The sequence below is a fragment of the Aethalodelphis obliquidens genome, unplaced genomic scaffold (assembly GCF_003676395.1).
Source record: "Aethalodelphis obliquidens isolate GAN/ISIS:26980383/991018 unplaced genomic scaffold, ASM367639v1 scaffold7, whole genome shotgun sequence".
NCBI classification, from domain to species: Eukaryota; Metazoa; Chordata; class Mammalia; order Artiodactyla; family Delphinidae; genus Aethalodelphis; species Aethalodelphis obliquidens.
In genome coordinates, this window is record NW_020837951.1 from 8,791,473 (window position 1) to 8,806,107 (window position 14,635).

General features: G+C 42.7%; 1 long non-coding RNA gene across 1 annotated transcript; it reads right to left on the reverse strand.

Moving 5' to 3' along the window:
* Positions 1 to 2,967: 2,967 nt before the first annotated feature.
* LOC113620205 (uncharacterized) lies at positions 2,968 to 5,900 on the reverse strand. The gene is made up of 3 exons (XR_003432689.1): positions 5,428 to 5,900; positions 4,078 to 4,135; positions 2,968 to 3,206 (listed from the first exon to the last, which is right to left on the reverse strand). It is a non-coding gene; the product is annotated as an uncharacterized LOC113620205 (long non-coding RNA).
* Between the last annotated feature and the right edge of the window lie 8,735 nt (positions 5,901 to 14,635).

Here is a 14,635-nt window from a genome sequence, read left to right on the forward strand (position 1 = left end):
GGGAAACCATGTAACACAGGGTGCTTGAACAACTGGCCATCTATATAGAAGACAATAGAAAATAATATATAAATAATAATAAATATATGGAAGGCCATATATTAAAATCTAGGTGACTTGAAGGCTAAATGTAAAAAAGGAGGGACTTCCCTGGTGGTGCAGTGGTTAAAAATCCACCTGCCAATGTAGGGGACATGGGTTCGATCCCTGGTCCGGGAAGATCCCACATGCCGCGGAGCAACTAAGCCCATGGGCCACAACTACTGAGCCTGCGTGCCACAACTACTGAAGCCTGTGTGCCTAGAGCCTGTGCTCCGCAACAAGAGAAGCCACCGCAATGAGAAGCCCACCCACCGCAATGAAGAGTAGCCTCCACTTGCTACAACAAGAGAAAGCCTGCGTGCAGCAACAAAGACCCAACGCAGCCAAAAAATAAAAATAAAAAGGCAGGCTAAAAATAACTGGAAGAAAGTCTTAGAGAATATCTTGTGGTGGTGTTTAGGAAAAGATTTCTTAAACGTAGGGGAGAGAGCAAATGAGGGGGGGTGGGGGGAACAAGAACCAACCATGAAGGAAAAGAGTGATAAATTTGTCCTTTCTGCTCCATTGTTTTGCCTATTCCTGTGCCAAAACCACCATATACAAAGGCATCCTAAGTTTAAGATATTTAAAAACCACAAAGTGAATGAACATATTTTCAAAATAAAAAAACTGTAAAGGACTAATATTCAGATTATATAACTTCTTCAATTCAATAAGATAGAAACAACCAGCAGAAAAGTGGACAAAATACATCAACAGCTAATATACAAAGGAGAAAATGGAATTTCCCATAAAAAGAAAAGATGCTCAACTTCACTAATAATTGGGGAAAGACACAAAAATGATCAGCAATAAGACACAGTATCATATCCATCAAATGGGCAAACATTTAAAAGTCTGGCAGTACCAAGTATGTATTAATGAAGATGTGGGGAAATGACTCTTGCAAACTACTGGTGGGAGGGCAAATTAGTAAATTAGTGCAACAACTTTGGAGAGAAATTTGGAAACACAGCTTGACAATGTACACACCCCAGGACCCAGCAATCCCACTCCCTGCTATATTAATCAGAGATATTTTGCTCTTACACACAAAGAGACATGCACAAGGATGCTCATCGCAGGATCATTTGCAATTGCATAAGAAATAAGAAAGTAATCTGTACATCTACCAATAGTGGAGGAAAGTTAAAAATTATGGTGTTTTCATACAATGGGTTACTCTTCCTCAGGTAAAATGAATGGACCAGGGCTACATGTATCAACATAAACAAATCTTATAAAACAATGTTGAATGAAAGCAAGTTGAAAATGATTCCATTTATGTAAATATGTACATAATGGTATGTGAAACTTATTTAAATATAAAAAACATATAAAATAATACTATATTTTAATGGACACCTCTATAGTAAAAGTATAAAAATGTGAATAGCAGATACACACCAATTTAGAATAGTAGTTACCTATGGGTAAGTAGCAGTGAAGAAAGTAATGAAAATGAATCAGGAGGAGGGCAGAATCAGATAGACATAATACTATGGCAAAATGATTGCTAAATATGGGTGATGAGCAGAAGGTTTTTATTATATTACTCTATTCTTTCATATATATGAAATATTTTATATTTTAAAATTTAATAAAATAACTTTTAAAAGTCCCAGGGAAGGAGTCTAATTGACCTATCCTGGGTCAGCTGCCCATTTTTGGACCAATCAACTGAGTCATGGAAGAACATGGCTGCTCTTACTCTAGCCATGTATTGGAAGGAGGCTGGGGATGGAGATAGTGTCCTTGAGAAGGGAGGGCATCTGCACAGAACCAAAGATACCGATTGAGTGCTGGTCCCAGGGGCATAAGCAGCCAGGATATATGGGAAATTAACCAGGATACACATTAGAATCCCCTAGGAGCTTCTTTCAGGACTCAAACCCAGACCTGCTGAGTCAGAATTTTCAGGCATTCACATTTCAAAAAAGCCTTCCTGTTGGTTCTGATGGGAAACCCTAGTTAAAGAAAATCACTTAAGGCCTTGGGTTCAAACCACCAAGTTGAAGCCCCTGGCCTAGGCAAGCGGGCCTTTATGCACTAGATAAAATAGTGCATAATAGTGACTCTCTTCCCTCCGAGAGTCAGCCTGTGGACAAAGGAGAGGACGCACACAGGTGGACTGGTTTCTAGGAAAGCCCCACTCCCAGGCTTCATCCTTCAGTAAGTAATACCCTTGGCCTGAACCACCCGCCTTGGTTCCTCTGGGGTTTGGCTTTAAGAGGTAGGTTAGTGAGGAGAGGAACTTGAGCTTCCCTTAGAGACCAAAAGTTTTAATGTCGGTGATTTTCCAAAGCCCCTTTGCATGGTTTAAAATGACAGTAGTAAAAACATTGACTTGCTAATTGCCAGACACTGTGCAGAAATGATTCGTCCAAAGTCCCTAAGCTAGGGGCTGGCAAAGTCAGGACTCAAACCCAGGTCTGTCAGATTCCCAGATCTGTGCCCCGGGGAATCTTGGGTCACTGAAGATTCTTCATAGTGTGGCAGCAACTGGCCTTCTCTCCTTACTGCCTGCTCTTGACACCCCAGAGTACACTCATCTCCCAGCACACCAAGCACGACCTGGTGGTCAGGTGATGATGCTGTCAATGGCTTCACACCCTTCTTATTGTTGCCCTCTTTGCATGGTGTCCCCTGAGTATCCTTTCTACCAAACCATCTATGTGGCAAGTCCTCATGGGTCTTCAAGGCTTTGCAAAATGTATTGGGTAGGCCAAAAGGTTCATTCGCTTTTTTTCTGTAAGATGGCTCTAGTAGCACTTAGTTGTCTTTAACTTCGTTCAAAACAATTTTTTTAGATTGTATGTGACAGCTGTCGTATCAGCGTGCATTTAAAAAAAAAAAGACTTATCAAAATTGGTGAATTTTTGTGTAGCCATTTTAATATTGAAGATGGAAGAAAAAAAGCAACATTTTCAGCATATTATACTTTATTATTTCAAGAAAGGTTAAAAACTCAACTGAAATGCACAGAAAGATTTGTGCAGTGTATGGAGAAGGTGCTGTGATTGATTGAACGTGTTACAAGTGGTTTGCGAAGTTTTGTGCTGGAGTTTTCTCGTTGGACGATGCTCCACGGTCGGGTAGAACAGTTGAAGTTGGTAGCAATCAAACTGAAACAATAATTGAGAACAATGAACGTTATACCACGCGGGAGGTAGCCTACATACTCAAAATATCCAAATCAAGCATTGAAAATCATTTGCACCAGCTTGGTTATGTGAATCACTTTGATGTTTGGGTTCCACATAAGTTAAGTGAAAAAAACCTCTTGACCATATTTCCACATGCGATTCTCTACTGAAATGTAATGAAAACATTCCGTTTTTAAAACAAATTGTGACGGGCGATGAAAAGTGGATACTGTACAACAGTGTGGAATGGAGGAGATTGTGGAGCAAGTGAAATGAACCACCACCAACCACACCGAAGGCCGGTCTTCATCCAAAGAAGGTGATGTTGTGTAAACGGTGGGATTGGAAAACCAAACAATTAATTCCAACAAGTACTGCTCCCAGTTAGACCAACTGAAAGCAGCACTCGATGAAAAGGGTCCAGGATTAGTCAATAGAAGATGCATAATCTTCCCTCAGGATAACACAAGACCACATGTTTCTTTGATGACCAGGCAAAAACTGTTACAGCTTGGCTGGGAACTTCTGATTCATTCACCGTATTCACCAGACATTGCACCTTCGGATTTCCATTTACTTCCATCTTTACAAAATTCTCTTAATGGAAAAAATTTCAATTCCCTGGAAGACTGTAAAAGGCACCTGGAATTGTTCTTTGCTGAAAAAGGTAAAAAGTTTTGGGAAGATGGAGTTATGAAGTTGCCTGAAAAATGGCAGAAGGTAGTGGAACAAAAGGGTGAATATGTTGTTCAATAAAGTTCTTGGTGAAAATGAAAAATGTCTTTTATTTTTACTTAACAAACCAAAGGTACTTTTTGGCCCACCCAATACAATACTGTTGGTTGCTTACCTCTCATCTTCCCCATTCCACTGTGCAGTCCCAAAGGGGGGCACCGATTCACTCATCTCTGTATCTGGAGTTGATAAGCAGAATGTGAGGGGATGAGTGAATACACAAATGAGTGAATGAATCAATGGTAATGGCAATGGCAAGCAAATGGTAGCAATGCAGAGGAGGGGAGTGCGGGGTCTGCAGCCATAGTAACAATGATGTTGCTGTGTGATAGTGCTAGGAAGATGGTAACCATGGCAACACTGATGGTGAGGCCTCTTTAGACAGTACAAGTGCTGCCCGCTGTCCATGCCAAACCTGACCCACTCAGTGGCCAAACAAGATGATGAGTACAAGTAGCAACTGTTGTCCTGCTCCCTGCTCTAAGACCCCCGCCCAGGGCTGAGTTTCACAGTGGTCACACCCTCTTCTTGAGTGACCCATGAGACTCTAGGAACACTGTGTTGGGGGCAAGGAGGTTCAGCTTGCCTGGGTGTGGATATATGTGCACAGGCAAGAAGCAGTAGGATGGGCAAATGTATAAGGTGTGATTTGTTCTAAGGACAATCTTCGTGTGTGCACTCGTGCCTGCTGCGAGTGTATTAGGGGAAGAGGGACAGTTCCATATATGTGTGTGGGGCACGGCCCGATGTGTAGAGGGCTAAGTGTGTGGGAAGGGGGAGTCAGCCTGCCGCGTGTGTGGCTGCAGTGTAGCGTTTCTGGGAGGGCGCCATTGTGGGGGGGGGCCGTGTGCGCGCACACGCGCGCTAGCTTGAGCTTCATCGTGGGGGGCGGGGTTCCGGGGCTGCGGGCCGGAGACCCTCGGCCCACAGCGTACGGGGTGGGGGTGGGGGGTTGGGGGGTGCTCTGCCCATCCATCGTCCGGAGCTCAGCGAGCGAGGCGGATATCACAGTGTCACAGGGGCTCGGCTCGCAGATCTTATCCTCTTCATTTCCGCCTGAGCCAAGCCGGCCCGCACTAGCTCCCTGAAGGCTCCATCCATCATCATGGAGGGAAAGATGAGGGCTGGACGGGGGTGGGGGTGGACTCTCAGATGGCGAGGAGAGGGAGGGGGTGGCGGGAACCAGGAGCACCATCGGACACCCGAGAAAGGCATCGGGACAAGTTGGCGGGGGTGGGCATTTTGGGATCTGCTCTTCCCCGTGGGGGAGGAGATGCTCTCTTGGCCCTGGCCGGGATGAGGGACAGCGGCCGGACTCAGCCCTAGCCTGGAACACCACGCAGGTTGCTGGGGTCCGGATCCCTGGTGCCTGGCCTCGCTCTCCCAAGCTGGGGGGCAGTGTGGGGAGGGAGCGTGTCTCCATTCCAGCCCTAGGGAGAGGGGTGTATTAAGCGAGGGTCCGCACCTGGACCCTCCAAGGTGGCTCCGGGCTCGGGGCGGCGTAGGCGGGGGCGGGCGCCCCGAAGGGAGGCCTTATTTCATTTCCCCGCACTGCTGAGGTTTCTGCGAAGTGTCTCTCTCACCTCTTTAAATTTTACGGCGCTTGGCTTGTGGCCGCAGGCCCCGCCCTGGGCAGGAAGTGGGTGCTGAGTCTGGGAGCCTCCCCGGCCAGGGGGTGACTCCACCAGGCAGGGCGTGGGTCAGGCCCGGGGTGCCCGGACTCTGCGGGGCGGCCAGCCTGCGACCCCTCTCTGGTTCCCCCGGGCCTTCCTGGAGGGGGTCTGGATTGTCTGGGGCCAGGGGTAGGGTTTGCCTCGTAGCTTCTCAGGCCTGGCCCCGCCCCCTTTTCCAGGCTCCTTCATAGGCCACACCTCCGTCCTCCAGCTCCCAGTGAGTGTTGGGGTGTGCGGGGTCGAGGAGGGATCCTGGAAGAGGGAATAAGAGGACCAGAAGTGGATATCAGCCTTGGGGCCCCGATCTAGGTCAGGTACACCAGTGCAGTCTGCAGATGAGGCAGGTAAGCTCTGGTCCCTGATGGACGGGCCTGGCACCTGCTAGGAGATCAGGTTGGGGGCTGGAAATGAAGGGAGGGGGCATGGGGAGGCAGCTGGGCCCCAACACTTCCCTCAGGAGCCTGCTATGACTCCTTACCAGGATCAATTAGTGGGGGCAGGAGTGTGGTCTTGCACTGGAGAGGATGAAGGAGAACAGGAGATGAATGTGAACAGGAGTGGGGCTTGAGGGAGGAAAGAAGTGTGAGCAGAAGGGCATGGAATGTCAGAGGATCCCGTTAACTGGGGGAGGCACTGCCCATAGACACCCAGCCAGTTAGAGTCAGGATTTGAACACAGTTATGTCTGACTCCAGAGCCCCCCTTTTTTTTTAATTAATTAATTAATTAATTTAATTTTTGGCTGCATTGGGTCTTTGTTCCTGCGTGCAGGCTTTCTTTAGTTGCGGCGAGTGGGGGCTACTCTTCGTTGCAGTGCGTGGGCTTTTCATTGTGGTGGCTTCTCTTGCTGCAGAGCACGGGCTCTAGGCGCGTGGGCTTCAGTAGTTGTGCCACGTGGGCTTAGTAGCTGTGGCTCACGGGCTCTAGAGTGCAGGCTCAGTAGTTGTGGCACACGGGCTTAGTTGCTCCGTGGCATGTGGGATCTTCCCGGACCAGGGCTTGAACCCGTGTCCCCTGCCTTGGCAGGCGGATTCTTAACCACTGTGCCACCAGGGAAGCCCCAGAGCCCCTTTTTAAGATTTGTAATCATCACCTTGATTTCTCTACAGTTTACTTCTTGTTGATACAGCCCCAGACTATCCAGTCAAGCAGCCACAGACATAACTTTGTGACAAGCACATAACCAGAAGGAAACAAAAAGCACAAAACAGAAATTTGGCTCCACTGGCCTGGGAGATGTGGAGCCAGTGGCCCAGCAGGGAGAGACACTAGCTTCCCAGATTGCCCCTGGTCGGGGGCTCTGGGACACCAGGGCTGGTTCAGTTCAGAGCAGGGCATGGGAGTTGGGGGCAGAACTGCAGCTGAAACTGCCCGCCTGGTAGTTGAAGCCTGCTGAAAAAGGCTTTGAAACATTCTTTTTCTGCGTTGACCTGGAGAGGACATGTCCTGGATAGCACACTCCAGGGAGCTCAACCACCAGCATCTGTATGAGGAAAATTGGTCACCTCCACATGACCCGGCAAGGGTCTGTTGTGGCCGCCCCTCCCCTACTCCCACACCTGCTCCTGGCTAACACTCCTGTCTTTTCACACTCCTCACAGCCAATCTCTCACCGAGTCCTATGGATTTGCCCTTCTAAACATCTCTCAAGTCTGTCCCCTTCTCTCTTATCCCTGCCACCTCAGTCATCGTACTCCTTACTGTGGTCTCTCCTTGTGTTATTGCAACGAGCTCCTATCCGTCCTCGATACTATGATGACAATAGGGCCCTGTCATACCCTTTTAAAACCCTTTAAGGGCTGCCAGCTGCTCCCAGGATAAAGCCAAAGTTCACAGCGTTGAGTTCAAGCCTGCCTTTCCTGCTTCTCTCACTTCGTTTTACGAAAATAACCTTACCCCTTCATGCTTCTGAGCCTATTGCATGTGGCGCCCTCTGCCTGGAATGCCCTTCCCTCCCTTCTGTACTGGGCTAGATTTTTGTCACCCCAGGCCCAGCTCAAGTACCTCTGCTCTGGGAAGACTTCCTGGAGGGAATCCCTCTTCTGTGCTCTCATGGCCTCTGTGCTCCCTTGCCCCCTGGTTATAATTGGCTGTTAGGATCTGTCTAGGTCTTGCACTAGACTAATTGCTCACAGAGGGCAGGGCCCTTATGTCACATAGGAGCCTGAGAACCTGGCAGGAGGAGTCAAGAGGGGATTGCTATTGAATGATAAAGGGGAACCGGTATTGTTTGGGACCTAGCACCAGGCTGCCCCCAGCCTGTTTCTGGACTTCCTTGGACATGGGACCCTGGGTCCGTGATACTTGGGGTGTGGGTGAGGAGGAAGAGGCTGGTGAGTGGCATTGTGAGCTTGTTTGAACATTATCCCTTCACATGAATTCTCTTTCCTCTGAATCCCTCTCACACTGCCCCCAACGCTGCAGAAGACCTACCTGTAATGAGGACTGAAGATTTAGGAATGTTCCAGTCACTGCCTGTGGCTTTTGCGTCTTATTGAATAGGGTGACTGGTTGTCATGGAAACCCGAGTGCAGGAAGCTCCTTCTGGCTCCCTTCCCAGGGTGGAACTGCGGGCTGAGTGCCCTCTACGGCCTCTGGCTGAGCTGTTGCCAAGCTGGCAGCTGGTGCTGGATGGCTGGGGCCTACCCACTCTGGGCCAGACTGGGTCTCATCATTCCTTCCTCAGTAGAAGTTTGTGGGTTCATCCCAGAGTGTTGACCCGAGCCTGCACCACACACTTCAAGGCCGTAACCCTATAAACATGTTTCTTCTCCTTTGGGGACCAGCAAACCTCTGGATAAACTCAGGTTCAGGTTCTGGAGTCAGACAGCATGGGTTCTAGTCTTGACTCTGACACTGCTTGTGTTGCTGTGTAGTCTTGAGCAAGGCATTTAATTTTCTAGGTCTCAGTTCCCTCATCTGTAAAATGGGGATAATAATAGCATCATGAGATTTCCACTTTTGGTAAGATGGTGAACTAGTGCTCTAAAAGGCCCTCCCACTAAAATACAACTAGATTCTGCATGAATTACAAAAACAAAAAAAATAAAACAAACCATTATTTTTAATGCATTGCTGGGTTTGTCAGAAAGTAAGGGAAATCTCTAAGGACTAAATATCCTCTGCCAAGAAAAACTCAACAAGACAGTGAGTAACTAAAACTAAAGCATGGAGTCATCACTAACAGGTAAACAGGAAAGTCAGGCTAAGTGTTGAAATAAGCACTGTGATAGGCAAATTAAGTCTAGGGCAGAGGCGAGGTGAGAGAACTTAACTTGAGACTCCTGAATTGTGCCCAGGTCTCTTGAAGGTGGCTAAAGTAGTCCCAGATTAATAGCAGCCCCGACTAAATGCAAATGCCATCAGTATGAATGTACCTCCAATTTAGGCCCTCAGGATTCCCACAGGTTAAATTAAAAATATGAGCTCACAATCAGTGCTCACCAAACTACAAGGAAACAAGCCACTATGAGTGAGAGTCAGCAATACAATAAACAATACGCTGAGACAATACGCCCTTCCTAAATACTTTGGCTATTGGAATTACCAAATACAGAATATAAAACAATCATGTATAAAATGTTCAAAGAAATACAAATGGAATCACATCGCAAAAAAAATGTGGAATAAAAACCTGTCTACAATGGCCAGAAGATTTGAAAATAAACCAAATAGCACTTGTATAAATGAAAATTATAATCAGTGATATAAAAATCTCATGAGATGGACTAAATAGATTAGATGCAGCTGAAGAGAAAATTATGAACTGGAAAGTAGATCTGAAGAAATTACCCAGAATATAGCACAGAGAAAAAAAGAGATGTAAAATATAAAAGGAAGTTAAGAGAAATGGAGACAAGAATAAGAAGGTCTGCTATGCAGCTGAAACCCACAAGGAAAGAGCAGAGAAAGCTAAGGTGAGATTATATTTGAAGAGATAATGGCTGAGAACTTTTCAGAACTTGTAAGAGAAGTGAATTCACTCCTAGACACATTGTAGTAAACTTGCAAAAGACCAAAAATAAAGATAAGAACTTAGAAGCAACCGGAGAATAGAAACAAGCTGGTTATAAAAGAATGGCATTTAGACTAACAGTAAAATTATCGATAGCCACAATAGAAATCCATAAGAAATGGGAAACTATTTTCAAAGAGCCAAGACAAAATAATTATTGACCTAGGTTTGCATACTCAGTAAAACTATCTTTTGAGAATGAGAACAAAATAAAGTTATCTTCACATGAACAAAACCTGAGGGATTTTACCACTGACAGACTTTCATTAAAGGAAAGTAAAAATGATCCCAAAAGGAAAGTCTGATATACAAGAACAAATGATGAGTAAAGAAGTGGTAAACAAGTAAGTAAATTTAAACAAAAAGTGTCTGTATAAAATAGTGTTAATAGCAGTAATAATGTCTACTTTGTGGGCAAAAAAGAAATAAAAAGGTAGAACTCAAATACTGGATGTCAGTCACATACAAGTTGGGAGAGGTGATTGGAATTAATGTGGTTTAAAGTCCTTGAATTATCTGGGGATGGCAGGGGGACTAAATAATTATTAACCCTAGACTGTTTTTAAAGTTTGAAAAATAAAAATTTAAGGGTAATTTCTAAAAAATAATAGAAAAGGAGTATGTAACTACCAAATCTGTAGAGGAAAAGAAATGGAGTAAAAGGGGAAAACCTCTCAACTTTTAAAAAAGTGAGAAAGGGGAAACAAGAACCATGGAAAAGATGGGTGGATCAAAAAGAAAGTACAAAATTAGATGGCAGATACAAATCCAGATTTATCACTAACTGTAAAAACTGTAAATGTGCTAAACTCTTTAGTAAAGAAACAGACATAATATTTGAAATATTAAATATTTTTAAAATCCAGCTGTATGTTATGTACAAAAGTCACTCCTAAAACATAAGGACACCAAAAGGCTGAAAATAAAGGCATTCAAAATGATACATGAGGGGACTTCCCTGGTAGCCCACTGGTTAAGAATCCACCTTCCAATGCAGGGGACACGGGTTCAATCTCTGGTTGGGGAACTAAGATCCCACATGCCATGGGGCAACTAAGCCTGAACCCTCTAGAGCCCGCACACCACAACTAGAGAGCCCACGTGCCACAGCTACTGAGCCTTCGTGCTCTGGAGCCCGCACACTGCAACTACTGAGCCCGCGTGCTCTATAGCCCACATGCCTCAACAAAAGATCCTCCATGCTGCAACGAAGATCCCGTGTGCTGCAAATAAGACCTGACACAGCCAAATAAATAAATATTAAAACAAACAAAACCCAAAATGATTCAAGAGAAAAAAATATCAACCAAAGGAAAGCTGGAGTGGCTTTATTACTATCAAAAAAGTAGTCAATAGGGCTTCCCTGGTGGCGCAGTGGTTGAGAGTCCGCCTGCCGATGGGGGGACAAGGGTTCGTGCCCTGGTCCGGGAAGATCCCACATGCCGTGGAGTGGCTAGGCCCGTGAGCCATGGCTGCTGAGCCTGCGCGTCTGGAGCCTGTGCTCTGCAAAGGGAGAAGCCACAACAGTGAGAGGCCCGTGTACCGCAAAAAAAAAAAAAAAAATAGTCATTAAGTTAAATATTATAAAAGATAAAGAGAGTTCTTAATAATGATAAAAGTTTTAATGAAACTGGAAGATAAAACAATTCAATTCATAAAATAGCCTCAAAACATACAAAGAAAGAATGGACAACTACAGAGAAAAATTGGTAAATCCATGATTATTATGGAAGATTTCAACATATCTCTTGTAGTTATTGCTATGTCAAACAAAGAAAATATTAAGGTATAGAAGATTTTAACTACACAATTAACAAACTTGAACAAATGGATGTAGATAAAATCCTGAATCCAACAATTAGAGAATACAAATGTTTTCATCCACACAAGGGAAATGTATAAAAAATGACCACATACTAGAATATAATACAATTCTTAGTAAATTATAATATCCGGTATACAGATCATGGTTTCCGTAACCTGCAATGCAACTAGGTTAAAAATCAATGATAAAACAATGAGTAAAAATTTTTCCATGTGTTTGTGAGTTAGAAAAAAATCACACTGGAAAATTTTAAAGCTCTTATGAGTGAAAATGTTGCATATCAAAACTTTTGTAATGCAGTGTAAGTGGTAGTTTTTGGGAAATTTAGAGCCTTAAATGCTTATATTTTTAAAAAAGAAAGCTGATAATTAGCTAAGCATCCAGCTTACAAAAATAGGAAAAGAATAAAAGCTCAATGAAAGAAAAGGAAAGAATATCATAAATTAATAAAATAGAAAAATAAAGGTACAGTAGAGGGAATCAACAAGGCCAAAATTAATTCTTTGAAAGACTAATAAAGTAGATAAACATCTGGCAAAGTTTAAAAAGAATTTTTTAAAGGCATAAATCAATAATATTAAGGATGAGGAAGGAAATATTGCTACAGCTAGAGCAGAGATTAAAAAGATAAAAAGAATATTTTATATAACTTTGTATTAAATAAATTTTAAAACAGGCAAAATGCACAGATTCTTTGGAACACATGACTTCTCAAAACTGGCTTAAGAAAAAAAAAATCCTGAATAGTCCCATAACCACTAAACATAATTAAATAGGTTGCTAATCCCACATAGAAAGCATCAACCCCAGGTGATTTCCAACATTCTAAGAACAGATATTACAATTTTATACAAACTCTTCCAGAGAATAGAAAAAAGGGAGCACTATCAGCTCACTTTGAGAAATCAGTATAACTATTATACAAATCAGGACAACCTCATTCATGTGCCTAAATGCAAAAATCAAGAAAGAGTAGAAGACTGGATCCAACGAGATATTTAAAAATCATGACCAAACCAGGTTTATACCATGGAGCTAATGAGGTTTAACATTAACATATATTATATATTAATATAATATTAATATTATTACTATATTATATATTATTATATTGTGTATAGTAGATATTATGTTACATATTAGCATGTATTACATGTTCTATAACATTATTAATATATATTAAATTGTAAATATGTGCAGTGACATTAACAGGTTAAAGAAGATCTATGTAGAAGAAGCATTTAATCAAAATCAACATTCTTTCATGGTTAAAATTCTTACCTTCCTAGGAAAATAAGGGAATTTTCTTAACTTACAAAATTTAGCAAAATCGTACTTATTAATAAAAAGTAAAAAGGATTATCCTTATCAAAACACGATAAGGATCTTAATATCCTCCTAATCAACATTTTATTGGAAGTCCTAGCCAATGTGTTTAATATTTTTAAAAGAACAAGAAGGAGAAGAAAAGGAAGGAAAAAAGAATAATGATTAGAAAGAAACAAAACTATCATTTCCAGGTGAGATGATTATCTACATTAAAAAATCCAAAATAATATACCAGGAGATTATTAGGATTAATGAGTTTATGAAGGTGGCAGGATATAAGATAATATTCCAAACTAAATTGCTCGTCTCTATACTTATAAAACAATGCAGAAAAAGGCAACATTTAGAATAGCAACAGAAAGTAAGGAATCTAAAAATAAATCTAATAAAAGATGTGCAAGACCTGTTACAGAAAATGTTACAACCTTATTGAAAGACGTCAGAGAAGACCTAATAAACAGGGAGATTTATCCTGTTCAGTTCTCCACATATTGATCTATAGAGTATTGTCATTCCAATCAAAACCCCAATAGGATTTTTAAAAGTACTTTACAAGCTGATTCTAAGTGGAAGAACAAAAGCCCAAGACTAGCCGTACCCTCCTGAAGAAGAAATGGTGGTTAAACATGCCTAAATGCAATCAAGACTTAATATCAAGTGTTAGTAGTTAAGATCACGTGGTATTGGCATGGGATTAGACCAATAGACCAGTGCAACAGTAATAAAAGTTCACATGTGTAGAAAGCTGACATACGATAGAATTGGCTTTTCAGATGACTGGGGAAGTATTAACTATTTGATGTAAGGTGCCTGGATACTAGATTATTCATATGGAAAAATATGAAGTTGGATCCTTATGTCACCTGTACGCCAAACTAAATTCTTTTTTTTTTTTTTTTTTTTGCGGTACGCGGGCCTCTCACTGTTGTGGCCTCTCCTGTTGCGGAGCACAGGCTCTGGACGCACAGGCTCAGCGGCCATGGCTCACGGGCCCAGCCGCTCCGCGGCATGTGGGATCTTCCCGGACCGGGGCACAAACCCGTGTCCCCTGCATTGGCAGGTGGACTCTCAACCACTGCGCCACCAGGGAAGCCCTCCAAACTAAATTCTTAATGGGTTAAAATTTTAAATGTGAAAGTCAAAACTTTAAAATTTAAGAAAAAATGTAAGAGAATATCTTTCTGATTCAGGTAGTGAAGGATTTTGTAAGTAAGACACACAAAAAAAGCACAAACCATAAATGTATGATGAATCAGGCTACATTAAAATGAAGAACTTCTATTCCACAAGCTGGAAAAAATTATTTGTAGCACATAAAACTAGTGAAGGATTTGTATCTAGAATATATATATTTTTAAAAAACCCTAGAAATAAATAAGAAAAAGACAAACAACCTAAAAGAAAATTGAGTGAAAGACGTAAATAGGCATTTCACAAAAGGGAAAACACAGATGGAGAATAAACATATGAAAAGATGCTCAACCTCACTAATCCTTTGGGGCAGATCCAAATCGATAAGTACTGTCACGGATGGGGAGCGACGGGAACACTTCTTAACTGCTGGTGAGAGTGTAAATAGTAAAATCACCATGGAAGATACAGACTTTGTCTGACACAGCTGACCCTGTGCATATCCTGGCAACCCAGCAACGCCCCACCAGGTTATATTCTGTAAAGACTCTGGTATGTGTGCGTTAGAAGTCATGTAGATGGACATTCATTGCAGCATTGTTTGTTTTAATGAAAAATTGGAAAAACCCAAATATCTGCAATAGGAAAATTAAAAAATAAATGGAATATTAGATAGCAACGAATAATGGTCACAAGCGAGA